A 16,021-nucleotide genomic window follows, 5' to 3' on the forward strand; every position below is an offset into this window, starting at 1 on the left:
CCAATGCCATAAATGACAAAAAGGGCCCAAGACTCGTGGTAGACGTCATGCTTCACTAGCTAGGCTACACACAGTGCCTAAGCATCTGTCTAGCACCAAACCTCCCAGAGCTTTTAGGCTAGCCTACATTCCCTGTACTTGTGACACTACAGTCAAAACACAGTCCACGTCATCTCCTCCCTGAATCTTAATATAAAATGGTCAGACGCTTAAGAGAAAACCAGCTCCCCCAGGGCCCAGTTACTTCCTTTTTAAAATGAGGGGGCTGACTTAGGTGATCTTCCCTATTCATTTTAGTGCTAATAGTATACAGACAGGTATTTTCAGAAGCATTTCATCTCTGGCTTCCCTGCTCTGATGGCTGTTACCCATAATCAAGCAGTTATTCAATAGTAAGGGGGTCAGCGTGATGGAACATCTTGTTGAGGATCTATCAGTGAGTGGACGTGAGGACAGACAAATCTGGGTGATGCTTTAATCATTTCTCCCGTTAGAAAAGACAAGGAAGGGAACGGCACTTCACTTTATCTTTCCAGTGATGTATCTTACATGGGAGTAAATGAGTGGACAAACTTTAAATATTTCATAAATATGTTTATCCTTATATACATGGAAGTGAAAAATGAACAATTTGAGTTTCTTGTGGTGCCAGGAACTGAGAATCAGAGAAAGGGAGCAAGAGTAGGAGTATATATTTAGGGCCTTTCAACAGGTTTACTTACTGACTTAGAAGGTTGTGCTATGGGTCTGGCTGCCTCTGTAAAGTTGGCAGGTACAGATTTGAAAAGATGCAACAGCTTCATCCCAGCTCACTCAGCTCAGCACTGAGGGTTCCAAGTCACAAAGCAGCCCACCATAGAGCTGAACGAAACGGTGAAAAGGCAGGTGAACGTCATCCTATATAGTGTTCTGTTTGGGATATTGTAGCTCAGCATTTAGTGTCATGTTAGAAGGCCTAGGGTGAAGAGTGAGTTGATCCTACAAAGGATGTCAGGGGCCAAACCCACTTGCCAGCCCTGGACCTACTACATCAGGATCAGATGACTCAGGGTAGGGATGCTAGGTGCCAGAAGTCACCAGTAAGTCATGGATCCTCTTCATTTCATACACAGGGAGTACTTATTAATCCAATAAAAATTAATTGTTCTTTTTAAATGCCTAATCTGACTGGTAGCAAAGGAGGCTATGATAAACAATTATAGCCTCTAGGGGAGCCTCTATTTCAACTAAGGAAGTGTGAGATAGTTGTAGGAGAGATAACTTATTAAAATGACACTATTTCTGAGTGCTGTTCGATAACAGGAACCATTTTCACAAGTCCCGAGAGCCAATTTGTTTGATGTCTTAATGGTCAATGATAAATCCAGCATTCAATTATCAGACTTCATTTCAGCTGGCGTATGAGCAGCATTTGACATTATTGACATCTCCCTCCTGGCAGACACACTGTCTTTTCTTGGTATCCAGGATACCAAACTTTCTCTGTTTCCCTCCTCACTCATGAGTAGCCCCGTTTTTCAGTCTTGTGTGCTGATTTAACCCTTTCCATATGACCACTTAATGTTGTCCCTGCGCCAGAACTCAGTCCTTCATCTTTTTCTCATTGGTGTCTGCACTTGTATTTTTAGTGTTCTCACACAGTCTCAAGGCTTCTCACCTGTTTGTACACTATTCCTAAACATAAATCTCTGACTCCCCCTATTTTAAACTCCAGACTTGTATACCCAACTGCACACTTAACTTCTCTACTTGTAAAGGTAAAGGACGTTCAAAATTCACATGTTCAAAACTCAGCTGAACCTTCCCCAGCTCATTTGAAATTAAATTCTTATTTCCATTTGCTCAGACTAACATCCTTAGAGTTATTATTGATTCACATTTGTTTTTTATCTCCCGACCTACATATGCTTTTCCAACATGAAATCCTGCTGGCTATAGCTGTGTGTAGAATCTGATCTCTTCTTTCCGCATTAACTGCTGTAACATTGTCCCAGAGTAATATCAGCTTTTGCCATCCAAAATGTTTATAATATCAGAATATTATGAACAATTTATGAATACTATAATTATTTTTCCATGTGTGTAGTGACAATATCTGGGGTTTTTTTCCGGGACACAGCCCTTGGCACTTCTAGGAGCTCACTGATTAGATAGATAGATAGATAGATGAAATAATAAATAGAAATAATTAGTTGCTTCATATTAAGTTACAAAACTTAGATTTTAAAAAATTTAATTTGTAAAGTTGGAGAGAGAAGACAGAGTTTCTTCCGCAAAATGTAACCATAAAATTTGAGATTGATCAAGTATGGGAAGCAAATTTTAATTTTCAATCTCAGACCCATTGTATGAGGAGAAATAATGGCCCTGCAAAGATGTGCATGTCCTAATCCTCAGGACCTGTTACATGGCAAGGGGGAACTATGGCTGCGCATGGAATTAGTTGCTAATCAGCTGACCTTAACATAAAGAAATTATCCTAGACTATCTGTGTGGGCCCAATGTCATTGCAAAGGTCCTGGAAAGTGGACTAGGGAGGCAGGGAAGGAGATCACTGACAGAGATTTGAAGATGCTAAACCCCTGACTTTGAAGGTGGAATCAGGGGCATGAGCTAAGGAATGCAGGGAGTGCCTAAAAGCTGGAAAAGAAAGAAAACAAATTTTCCCCTAGAGCCTGAAAAAAGAGACACAGCTCGGTTATTCCCTTGGTTTTAACCAAGGGAGACCCATTGCAGCCTTGCGACTTCCAGAATCGTAAGATAGTAAATTTGCGTTCTTTGAAGCCACTAAATTTGTCATCATTTATTGCAGCACTATCAGGAAATGACCTTATCCACTCAAATCCTAAAATCATACTTTTTTCTTTTTAACAATTCATCTTTTTTTTACCTGCATAAAATACGTGGATAAACTTTAAATGTTTATCTTTACGGAGCCTCACAATGTTATCTTTCACATTATTTTGATGATTTATCTTGCTTTGTAACTATTTCCTGACACTTAGTCATTTATTCTTATTACTCTGCAGTTTTGTGCACTTTATTGTCCAACATGCTGCTTCCTGCCCACTGTTTCTCCAGGGTTTTGGCTTCGTATCTCTTTTATTCCACAGCTCCTGCATTAATCTTTTGCTGACCCTGCTGGTACTGTGTCACAGATATCTTCCACTTAATGTACCTCCCACTGGCACGGTTCTCAAACAACATTTATCAGTGTTGCCTGATAGGAAGTGAAAATCAGTTTCCAGAGTCATGTGTAAATTTGACAACTATTTTACAAAGGAAAATTATCTTAGTACACTTAAGAAATATAGCCATGTATGATTACCCTTTGTATTAGAATATATTTTGAAATATGTAAGCATAAATGAGTAAATGAAAGAGAAATGTGTGCGTGTTCTGGTTTAATATAAGGAAGCTTTTAGACATCATTTTTTGATGTATCACTTCATTCACTTTGTCATGTACCTCAAGTTTTTCAGCTGTGCAACTTCTAAAACTTATTTCCCTCTTCTTAAACCCCAATTCTTGCTTTCTGGTATTACTGTAAAGCCATGTCAGTAAATATTCCTAAGTAAATAACAGTAAATTATACAAAATAATCCAAAAGCCAGATTTAGATATAGATGTATAGATATAGATATGGCTTCACTATTTTAGAAAAAATGAGTTTATTATTTTTAGAGAAATAATTCATAATGTAAAATTCCAGTAAGAAAGAACAAAAGGCTGAAAGTAAATAAATCAAAATTTATCAAAACCAATGTTAAATAATCATAAATATTAAGTGACTATAATTTAAAATCTGTCAGTCCTATATAATAGAAAAATTAAATTGATTAAATTATGGTATCAAAAAATCTTATATATATATATATATAACTAGAGTTGGTAGCATGATATTTATATTTTCCCTTAGAGAAAAATAAAACATGAAAATATTCTTTTAGAGCTGAAAGCTTTGCTAAACTTCCAGACAAATGTTTTACTGATACAAGAAATTTGTTTCTAAAGTTCTCCTCTGAATAAAGAGTACGCAAAAGTATTAGGAGGCTGAAATAACATGGATTTGTAAATGTATGCTTCAGTTGTAGGAGTCCTACAAATAGATCTTTGTCAGGCATGATGAAGTCTGCACTCCCAGGCAACATTCCACATCCATTCACTGACTAGGTGAGCGTATCATTATTTGTATTCTGTCAAGCTTTAGAATATTTATAATGTGTCACAGTAATCCCCTTAGTTTATTCTTATTTCTCTAATTGATTGAATGCTCATTATATTCTATACGTATCTTCTCTATTAACAAATAATTTATTTTTATTTCTTGATGAACTGAATTTATTGCCAATAATTTATTTTTAAAAGAAGAGATTACAGGGGCTGGCCCCGTGGTGCAGTGGTTAAGTGCACGCATTCCACTTTGGTGGCCCGGGGTTCACCGATTCGGATCCTGGATGAGGACATGGCACCGCTCGGCAAACCATGCTGTGGTAGGCGTCCCACATATAAAGTAGAGGAAGATGGGCACGGATGTTAGCTCAGGGCCAGTCTTCCTCAGCAAAAAAGAGGAGGATTGGCAGCAGATATTAGCTCAGGGCTAAACTTATCCCCCCCAAAAAAAACAAAAAACAAAAAAAAAAGAGAAGAGATCATAATTGTAATATTTCTAAGAGTTCAGGCAATTGACAATAACAGCTGATTGCTTTTACATTCGAGGGTGAAACTGGCTGGCTGTAACATTACTGTATCCCACATTCCTTCCTTTAGGACTTTGATAATTGCTCTGCCCTCTTTTTGCACTGAGATTCCTGTAGTTAATTACAGCAATTAATTTGAGCCTAGCTCAACTTCTTCCTCTTATGGATGACTCACTTTTGCTATTTGAATCCCTAAGGATTTGATTCTTTTTCCTAGAGGGTAAATAACTGTAAATTATAGTTGACATAATTGTTCTATATCAAATTTTCCTAGAATATGAAATGCACGTTTTCTTAAAATTCAATTATTCCTCCACTCCAGGGAATTTTTCATGAATTATATCTTTGAATATCTTTTCTCTTCCATTTGTTCAATTCTGCAAGTAGAAGCCATAAAATATCTATATGTTCAATTTTTTAAAAGTTTGTTATGTATCTCGTCATTAACAGCTATAAAATTTGTCATTTTCTTCTGTATTCAATTATTGCTAGATATTCAATTTTCATTCATGCTTATTTATTCTCTTGCTGATTCTACTAAATTTATTAAGTCTGCAAAGATGTATTTTTAATTCTCAAATTTTGTCCTCAACTCTCAAAGTCCCTTTTTTATTATTTGTAAGAAATCATTTGAAGTATAACATAAAAGATGAAAGTTTTATCTTTACCTCCATAATTTTATATTTATATTTAAAATTTAAAAACTCCTACAAATTAGTAATAAAATAGACAGAAAAATGGCTAATGTCTTGAACAGCCACTTAAAAAGGAATTCCAAATGCCCAATAAACATATGAAAAGACATTCGATTTTATTCGGCCTCAGCATTACAACCGACCGCATTTGGATTTCAGTATACTCCTATCAGGAGGGCCAAATTACGGATGGAAAAGGCCAGGTGTTGTCAAGTCTGTGGACTAACTGGAACCTAATACAGAGTTTGTGCAACTGTAAATTAATATAACCATTTGGAAAATTGTAGCAGTGTCTTTAAACATGAACATTAGCCTACGCTATGACTCAGCAACTCCACTTCACAGTAGTGTATGCATATGATTACCATGAAGCAATTTTTTACCCTCTTACTGTTCTTTTTTTTTTGAGGAAGATTAGCCCTGAGCTAACACCTGTCACCAATTCTCTTCTTTTTTTCTGAGGAAGACTGGCCCTGAGCTTACATTCTTGCCACCTTCCCCTACTTTATACATGGGACGCTTGCCATAGCATGGCTTGACAAGTAGTACATAGGTCCGCACCCGGGATCCGAACCAGCGAACCTGGGGCTGCTGAAATGGAATGTGCAAACTTAACTGGTATGCCACTGGGCCAGCCCCTGACTGTTCTTTTTAATGCTTCCTTAGCTATTCGTGGTCTACTTGTTGTCAAATATTGCTGTTTACTGGAAAGTAGAATGAAAAGGGAAAAGAAAAAATAAAGGTCATGCTTCTTATCGCTGTTGCTTTTTTTTTTTTATTAATGTTATGATGGATTACAACCTTGTGAGATTTCAGTTGTACATTTTTGTTAGTCATGTTGTGGGTACACCACTTCCCCCTCTGTGCCCTCCCCCCACTCCCCCTTTTCCCTGGTAACCACCGATCAGATCTCCATATCAATATACTAAATTCCACCTATGAGTGGAGTCATATAGAGTTCGTCTTTGTCTGACTGGCTTATTTCGCTTAGCATAATACCCTCGAGGTCCATCCACGTTGTTGTGAATGGGCCAATTTCGTCTTTTTTTATGGCTGAGTAGTATTCCATTGTGTATATATACCACATCTTCTTTATCGAATCATCAGTTTCTGGGCATGTAGGCTGGTTCCACGTCTTGGCTATTGTAAATAATGCTGCGATGAACATAGGGGTGCAACGGACTCTTGAGATTTCTGATATCAGGTTCTTAGGATAGATACCCAGTAATGGGATGGCTGGGTCATAGGGTATTTCTATTTTTAACTTTTTGAGAAATCTCCATACTGTTTTCCATAGTGGTTGTACCAGTTTGCATTCCCACCAACAGTGTATGAGGGTTCCTTTTTCTCCACAACCTCTCCAACATTTGTCACTCTTGGTTTTGGATGTTTTTGCCAATCTAACGGGGTTAAGGTGATATCTTAGTGTAGTTTTGATTTGCATTTCCCTGATGATTAGCAATGATGAACATCTTTTCATGTGTCTATTGGCCATATTCATATCTTCTTTTGAGAAATGTCTGTTCATGTCCTCTGCCCATTTTTTGATCGGGTTGTTTGTTTTTTGGCTGTTAAGCCGTGTGAGTTCTTTGTATATTATGGAGATTAACCCTTTGTCGGATAAGTGGCTTGTGAATATTTTTTCCCAATTAGTGAGCTGTTGTTTTGTTTCAATCCTGTTTTCCCTTGCCTTGAAGAAGCTCTTTAGTCTGATGAAGTCCCATTTGTTTATTCTTTCTATTGTTTCCCTCAACTGAGGAGTTACAGTGTCCGAAAAGATTCTTTTGAAACTGATGTCAAAGAGTGTACTGCCTATATTCTCTTCCAAAAGACTTATTGTCTCAGGTCTAATCTTTAGGTCTTTGATCCATTTTGAGTTTATTTAGGTGTGTGGTGAAAAAGACTGGTCAATTTTCAATCTTTTGCATGTGGCTGTCCAGTTTTCCCAGCACCATTTGTTGAAGAGACTTTCTTTTCTCCATTGTAGGCCCTCTGCTCCTTTGTCGAAGATTAGCTGTCCATAGATGTGTGGTTTTATCTCTGGGCTTTCAATTCTGTTCCATTGATCTGTGGACCTGTTTTTGTACCAGCACCATGCTGTTTTGATCACTGTAGCTTTGTAGTATGTTTCGAAATCTGGGATTGTGATTCCGCCGGCTTTGTTTTTCTTGCTCAGGATTGCTTTAGCAATTCGCGGTCTTTGGTTGCCCCATATGAATTTTAGGATTGTTTGTTCAATATCTGTGAAGAATGTTCTTGGGATTCTGATTGGGATAGCATTGAATCTGTATATTGCTTTAGGTAGTATGGACATTTTAACTATGTTTATTCTTCCAATCCATGTGCAAGGAATGTCTTTCCATCTCTTTATGTCATCGTCAATTTCTTTCAAGAAAGTCTTGTAGTTTTCATTGTATAGATCCTTCACTTCCTTGGTTAAGTTTATCCCAAGGTATTTTATTCTTTTCGTTGTGATTGTGAATGGGATTGAGTTCTTGAGTTCTTTTTCTGTTAGTTCATTGTTAGTGTATAGAAATGCTACTGATTTATGCACGTTAATTTTATACCCTGCTACTTTGCTGTAGTTGTTGATTATTTCTAATAGTTTTTCTGTGGATTCTTTGGGGTTTTCTATATATAAGATCATGTCGTCTGCAAACAACGAGAGTTTTACTTCTTCGTTACCTATTTGGATTCCTTTTATTTCTTTTTCCTGCCGAATTGCTCTGGCCAGCACCTCCAGTACTATGTTGAATAGGAGTGGTGAAAGTGGGCACCCTTGTCTTGTTCCTGTCCTCAGAGGGATGGCTTTCAGTTTTTGTCCATTGAGTGTGATGTTGGCTGTGGGTCTATCATATATGGCCTTTATTATGTTGAGGTACTTTCCTTCTATACCCATTTTACTGAGGGTTTTTATCATAAATGGGTGTTGGATCTTGTCGAATGCTTTCTCTGCATCTATTGAAATGATCATGTGGTTTTTGTTTTTCATTTTGTTGATGTAGTGTATCACGTTGATTGACTTGCGGATGTTGAACCATCCCTGTGTCCCTGGTATAAATCCCACTTGATCATGGTGTATAATCTTTTTGATGTATTGCTGTAATCGGTTTGCCAAAATTTTGTTGAGGATTTTTGCATCTATGTTCATCAGTGATATCGGCCTGTAGTTCTCCTTCTTTGTGTTGTCCTTGTCAGGTTTGGGGATCAGGGTGATGTTGGCTTCATAGAATGTGTTAGGGAGTTCTCCATCTTTCTCAATTTTCTGGAACAGTTTGAGGAGAATAGGTATTAAGTCTTCTTTGAATGTTTGGTAGAATTCTCCAGAGAAGCCGTCTGGTCCTGGACTCTTATTTTTGGGGAGATTTTTGATTACTGTTTCTATTTCCTTACTTGTGATTGGCCTATTCAGATTCTCCGTTTCTTCCTGATTCAGTCTGGGGAGATTGTAGGAGTCTAGGAATTTGTCCATTTCTTCCAGGTTGTTCAATTTGTTGGCATATAGTTTTTCATAGTATTCTCTTATGATCTCTTGTATTTCATTGGTATCTGTTGTGATTTCTCCTCTGTCATTCCTAATTTTATTAATTTGCGATTTCTCTCTTCTTTTCTTGGTGAGTCTGGCTAGGGGTTTGTCAATTTTGTTAATTCTTTCAAAGAACCAACTCTTTGTTTCATTGATCCTTTCTATTGTCTTTTTTGTTTCAATATCGTTTATTTCTGCTCTTATTTTTATTATTTCCCTCCTTCTACTGACTCTGGGCTTTGTTTGTTCTTCTTTTTCTAGTTCTGTTAGGTGTGGTTTGAGGTTGCTTATGTGAGCTTTTTCTTGTTTAGTGAGGTGGGCCTGTATTGCGATGAATTTCCCTCTTAGGACTGCTTTTGCTGCATCCCAAATGTTTTGGTATGTCGTGTTCTCATTTTCATTAGTCTCCAGATAAAATTTGATTTCTTCTTTAATTTCTTCAATGATCCATTGTTTGTTGAGAAGCGTGTTGTTTAGTCTCCACATTTTTGCACCTTTCTCTGCTTTTTGCTTGTAGTTGATTTCTAGTTTAATAGCATTATGATCAGAAAAGATGCTTGATATTATTTCAACTCTCTTGCATTTATTGATGTTTGCTTTGGTTCCCAAAATACGGTCAATCCTTGAGAATATTCCATGTGCACTTGAGAAGAATGTGTAACCTGCTGTTTTTGGATGAAGTGTTCTATATATATCTATTAAGTCCATCTGGTCTAATTTTTCATTTAATTCTATTATTTCCTTGTTGATTTTCTGTCTGGATGTTCTGTCCATTGGTGTTAATGGTGTGTTGAGGTCCCCTACTATTATTGTATTGTTGTTGATGTCTTCTTTTAGTTCTATTAAGAGTTGCTTTACAAATTTTGGTGCTCCTGTGTTGGGTGCGTATATATTTATAAGTGTTATGTCTTCTTGGTGGAGAGTCCCTTTTATCATTATATACTGTCCCTCTTTATCTTTCTTTATCTGTTTTGCTTTGAAATCTACCTTGTCTGATATTAGTATAGCGACACCTGCTTTCTTTTGTTCATTATTAGCTTGGAGTATTGTTCTCCATCCCTTCACTCTGAGTCTGTGTTTGTCTTTGGGGCTGAGGTGTGTTTCCTGGAGGCAGCATATTGTTGGATCTTGTTCTTTGATCCATCCTGCCACTCTGTGTCTTTTGATTGGGGAGTTCAATCCATTTACATTTAGAGTGATTATTGAGACGTGGGGGCCTACCACTACCATTTTGTGTCTTGTTTTCCGCTTTTCTTCAGTTTCTTTTGTTTCTCGTCCCATGGTTTAATCTGTTCTGATGTAGAGCTGCTACTCTCTGTTGTTGTCCTTCTACTTATCTCCTCTGCTCTTGGTTTTGTAGCCCCTTTCCTTTTTTGGATTTTTCAGGAATGAGGGTTTTCCTGAGGATTTCCTGAAGAGGAGGTTTTGTGGCAATGAACTCCCTTAATTTTTGTCTATCTGCGAAAGTTTTTATTTCTCCATCGTATTTGAAGGATATTTTCGCTGGGTAGAGAATTCTCGGCTGTAGATTTTTGTCCTTCAGATTTTTGAATATATCATTCCACTCTCTTCTAGCCTGTAAAGTTTCTGCTGAGAAATCTGCTGATAGCCTGATGGGGGTTCCTTTGTAGGTTAGTTTCTTTTGCCTGGCTGTCCTTAGTATTTTCTCCTTGTCGTTGACTTTTGCTAGCTTCACTACTATATGGCGTGGAGTTGGTCTTCTTGCATTGATAAAGTTTGGAGATCTATTGGCTTCTGTCACCTGAAGATCCATCTCCCTCACCAGATTTGGGAAGTTCTCAGCCATTATTTCTTTGAATAGGTTTTCTACCCCTTTCTCCTTCTCTTCTCCCTCTGGTATACCTATAATCCTTACGTTGCATCTCCTAATTGTGTCTGATAATTCTCGGAGAGTTTCTTCATTTCCTTTTAGTCTTGCTTCTCTCTCCTCCTCTGCCTGCAGCAATTCTATATTGCCATCTTCCAAATTGCTAATTCTTTCCTCCATATTATCGGCCCTACTGTTCAGAGCATCTAGATTTTTCTTAATCTCCTCTATTGTGTTCTTCATTTCCAATATTTCTGTTTGGTTCTTCTTTATCGTATCAAACTCTTTTGTGACATAGCTCCTGAACTCGTTGAGTTGACGGTCAGAACTCTCTCTTAACTCATTGAGAATTTTAATGATGGCTGTTTTGAAGTCATCATCATTTAGGTTATATATCTCATTTTCTTTGGGATTGTTTTCTGTGTATTTGTTACTTTCTTTCTGTTCTGGAGACTTAATGTATTTTTTCATATTGCTTGATGTTGTTGATTTGTGCCTCCGCATGGAGATAGAGTTTAGTTGCTCCTTTCACTTGTTTCAGCTGCTGCGGTGGGGGAGCAGCTGTTTATACTGCACCAACCAGGAACCCTGTCTGCAGTTGCTAACTGGGCCTGGGCCCCTCCTCGTAGCCACAGTGGTCCTTTGGATTCCCTCCTCTGCTGTGGGGGCCGTCACAGGGGGGCTTCAGGCTGCTGGTGCCTACTGTTGCAGCCCACCTAGATGTGCTCTCTCCTTGGGGTCTGCAACGGTGTTATGGGCTTTTCCAGCGGCCAGGGGTGGGATCACTTATATTTGTCGCTCCATTGCTGTCGGCACCCACAAAATCTCACTTGTCCTCTATGGGTCGTAGGAGAGCTATTGGCATCTTCTACAGTCTGTGGTTAGTTCACCTAGCTATGCTGCTTTTGCCCTGGGGTCTTCCAGCCTTGTGGCTGGTGGCTGGGTGCCTTCTACTGGTGCTGTGCAGAGGCTTTCCCTAAGGCTGCTGTGAGCCTGTAGGGTTTCCCCCTAGGCTACGAAGCTGGGTCTCTGGAACTCCCCCCAGCCCCAGTCCTCTCCGAGATCTCCGGCTATCCCTAGACCCACAGGGCGGGCAACGGCAGCTGGGGGTCGCCCCGCCCTCTGGGATTCTCTCCGGGCCTCTCCCGGAGCCGTGAATGCTCGGCGTGGCCCCTCTGCTAATGGCAGACAGAGAGTTTTGTCTGCTGCCCAGGCGGAACTTTGGCACTTCCCGTCCGGGTCGCAGAGCCGGCCTTTGAAACTTCCCCCAGCCCCAGTCCTCTCCGAGATCTCTGGCAATCCCTAGTCCCACGGGGCCGGCAACGGCAGCTGGGAGACCTCCGTACCCTCAGCGACTCTCTCTGGGATCCTCCGGGCGCCGCGAACCCCCAGCGGGGACTCCCCGCCAATGGCGGGGAGAGACTCTCCCCGCTGGCTCAGGTGTGCAACTCCAAAGTTTCCCTCTGCGTTTAGGAGTAATTGCGGGGGGTTTAGGTAGGGTTCTGGTCACCTGTTTCCACCGTCGCTCCTCTGTTGTGTGCTCGCTCCTGCCCTAGATGTGTGTAGATCCTCTGGGAGCGTCCGTTGGAAGAAAGCCGCTTGTGGGTACTAGGCTGCTCGTCGGGGTCGGAGAGTTTTCACCTATTTCCACATCCTCCCGGAGGAAAGTCCATCCGCCTTCCGATGTATAGTCGCGTGGGTCTCTCAGACGTCCTGAGATGCTGTCTGGATATCCTTTGTCAAGTGATAAGTGTCCAAATAATTGTAGACTCGAAGGGGGAGAGACAAAGAGGACTATTCACGGCGCCATCTTGGATCTCCCTCAAGTACACGTCTTATCGCTGTTGCTTTTTGAGGTAAGCACATTTCTTGTGCAGTCAAAGCCTGAGGTTGTCTGTCTTTGCCGCTGCCTCCTTTTGATGCTCTTCTTCCATTCTCTCACTCATCCTCTTGCCAAAATCAAAAAGTACCCTTCAGTACTCATGCCAAGATTGTCCATAAGAAACTTACTTTCCTGAGGCCATATTCTTGAACTTTCACTTTTCTTTCAAAAATTGTATGATGATGTAATAAATCTCATTAATAAAAAAGACTTCCCTGGGGGCCAGCCTCATGGCATAATAGGTAAGTTCACTTGCTCCATTTTGGAGGCTGGGGCTTTGCTGGTTGGGATCCCGGGTGCAGACCTATGCACCACTTATCAAGCCATGCTATGTCAGGCATCTCACATATAAAGGAAGATGGACAAAGATGTAAACTCAGGGCCAATCTTCCTCAGCAAAAAGAAGAGGATTGACGGTGCCTGTTAGCTCAGGGCTAACCTTCCTGAAAAAAAACTTCCCTGATATGAAGCTTCCCGTTTTGCGTTATATTGTACCATTATCTGCTCTTGTCATTAGTGTGCCCTCGACTTCCTCTGGTTGATCATTAATGAAGATGTTTAATATGGCCAGTGTTTGCACCAAATCCTCTTGCTCTGGTACTGCCATTTATGATAATTTATTTCATTCATTGAATGGCTGTAGTTTAGTACCCCTGGGCTTATTTTTGGGCAACAAGAAGAGACTGTTACTGGATACATAGTAAAATAACAGAAAACATATTATAAGATGGCTTATTCTTTCATACGAGTTAAAATCCTTTAGCCAGTCCTCCTTTGAAATATCTGTACTATTTTCTAAGTAAATTTATCCACATTTTTCAAGTAAAAGCTTCACATTAAATCCTGTTTCCACTGTGAATTTTTGCTAAGTTTCCTGCCGCACCTTGTTAAGTCTGTTGTTCTGTCTGTGCATTGTTGTCTAGAATGTAACGTGTGATCAGCCAAGCGACTTCAATTTAGATGTTTTCTATGTACTATTTATGGAATAATAATGATCAGCATTATGTTTTAAAATATTTGCATTTGAAATATTCAATAAATCCTGAAGTATTTACTTCATCCTCTGCATATCCCATTGTTATTCTATAGAAGAAGCAAGGCATACTGATTGGGACAATGGACTGTGGTGTCTTACTGCCAGGCCTTGATTCAAGCTCTTACTGTCTGGTGGCCACAGGCAAATTAACTACCCTCCATATCTCCGCCTCTTCATGGGGAAAGGGGGGAATAATAATAGATTCCAATTTATAAGAAATGAGAAAAAATATAAAAACTTAGAAAACACACTGGTACACAGTAAGTGTTTAAATGAATAAAACTGTGTTGAATAATTTGAAGACCATACAAAATTATTGCAAGAGTCTTTTAATGTTGCTGTAATCCGGAAAACTTATCCAATAGTTCCTTATGTGAAATTTCAGGCCAATAATTTCTTATCTGATTAATTATAGGGATCCAAAAAACAATGCAATTATTTTGAACAAATAATGACGTAACTGTATGTTTCAATAACAAGTTTGCAATGGCTTCCTGAAAATCAACCTCTATTTAGCATCGTTGAGATTGTGGTAACTAGTGATGGTGGATTTGTTTTTGAAGCTGAGCCAAAGTCAGATTGTAATAGGATAGATAGAGGTGGAGTGTGAGTGGATGATGAGGAGATGAACAAACCTTTAAAGAATTTGTATATAAAGAGGATGCAAAAGAACAGTATTTACAGAAGGAATCAGTTAAGTAGTAGATTCTTAAAAAAGAAAAACATGAGAAATATGGCCATATTTAACTCTAGATGGTTAAGAAAGAATAGAAAGTGAGGAAATTCATAGAGGAGAGAAGAGAGTGTTGATGGCTGGAGAGTGAAGAGGAGGTAAGGAGAAATGGTACACAGCACAAAGGGGGAACTTTGGTGATTCAAGGAAAGCAAAATTAGTGTGGATATTTTGGGTATGTTTTTGAGAGGCCAAAAGACTTATTACCTAATTAATTGTCTTTTCTTTATGAAGCAGAAGGTAAAATCATCAATTCTCACTCAACTAGGTCTCATTGTAATAGTTGATGCCAGCATCAATTTCTTCTTTATTTACCTATGTTGTTTCTCATTATCAAATGGGGTATATGCTTATTATAAATATAAAAGAACAATAAAGAAACATGTAGGAGCACACCATGATGAATTAGTTTCTATTAAATGTTGCTTAAGAACATAATGTTAACACTTGTTATAAAACTAAAAATATATGTTATTAAATGTTCTTAAGAATATGACTTTTAAATTACATTGGCTTACTTTGGCCCTCTGTTCACTCTGGCTATCAGACATCCATACGTGTTGGCTCTCAGATAGGATACATGTATATGTTATGAAGGAACCTTATAGGTCTTTCAAGCGGCAAAGTTATCTAATTTGGGGCATTTGTCACCACATAAACCTTTTCCTCTACCTCAGATTCTGTCACCAGAAGTTTTCCCTAGAGTCTCTTGCTGGTAGCATCCCCTCTCCCAGGGTGACTTACTCTTGAATTACCAGCAGGGCTGGAGACCAGGCACTTTGCGATGGGGAAGACTTACCCTTGGCGTGCCACTTGGTAAGACTGCAGGGCACTTTACTGTCAGGGAGAACCTCCACCACCACCCGCCACCGCCACAATAACTCTCCAATTTTCTTCCCCTTTATTCTTGTAGAACCGAGCCACACCATACAGCTCATTAAGTCCACTGCTTAATCAAAATTTGGTAGGCGAAAAAGTTATCAGTCTTCTTTTTTCATATATTGCAAGTGATTATCTTGAAGGCTCTTCTGTCAGCGATCATTGCTGGGGTGTGGGAGAATTCTTCACCAGAAACATTACCTTCTGCTTTATAAAGAAAAGAGAATTAATTAGGTAATAAGTATTTTGGCCTCTTGGAAACATACCCAAAATATCCACACTAATTTTGCTTTCCTTGAATCACCAAAGTTCCCCCTTTGTGCTGTGTACCGTTTCTCCTTACCTCCTCTTCACTCTCCAGCCATCAACACTCTCTTCTCTCCTCTATGAATTTCCTCACTTTCTTAACCATCTAGAGTTAAATATGGCCATATTTCTCATCATCGGGATGACTCTCTTCTTTCCTTTTACCCACGCTTTTGTGTAGCAAATCAATTTCAATAATTCTCCATGAATTAATACGTATACATTATATAGTCATACTTTCTTCCCATTTAAGTTGCTAGCATATTATTTACTTTTTATTTTATGATATTATGTACCAAATAGAAATATTAAATGTATATCATTAAAATTATTAATGCTTTCAATATAGGATTCGGAGTAATATATTCCCTCTCAATTTCAGACTAATAAACATTTAATTATGTTTTCTTTTATCAGTTTAGTAGAAATTAATGTA

The 16,021-nt window shown here is 38.9% G+C and overlaps 1 long non-coding RNA gene across 1 annotated transcript in view; it reads left to right on the top strand.

Moving 5' to 3' along the window:
- The window catches only part of LOC139084942 (uncharacterized), a 68,370-nt gene that overhangs the window by 15,380 nt on the left and 36,969 nt on the right, over positions 1–16,021 (top strand). The window contains exon 4 of the long non-coding RNA XR_011542880.1: positions 4,089–4,173. This is a non-coding gene — a long non-coding RNA (uncharacterized lncRNA). The remainder of the gene's footprint in view (positions 1–4,088; positions 4,174–16,021) is intronic.

Source organism: Equus przewalskii, chromosome 7, assembly GCF_037783145.1.
Source record: "Equus przewalskii isolate Varuska chromosome 7, EquPr2, whole genome shotgun sequence".
In the NCBI taxonomy this organism is placed as follows: Eukaryota; Metazoa; Chordata; class Mammalia; order Perissodactyla; family Equidae; genus Equus; species Equus przewalskii.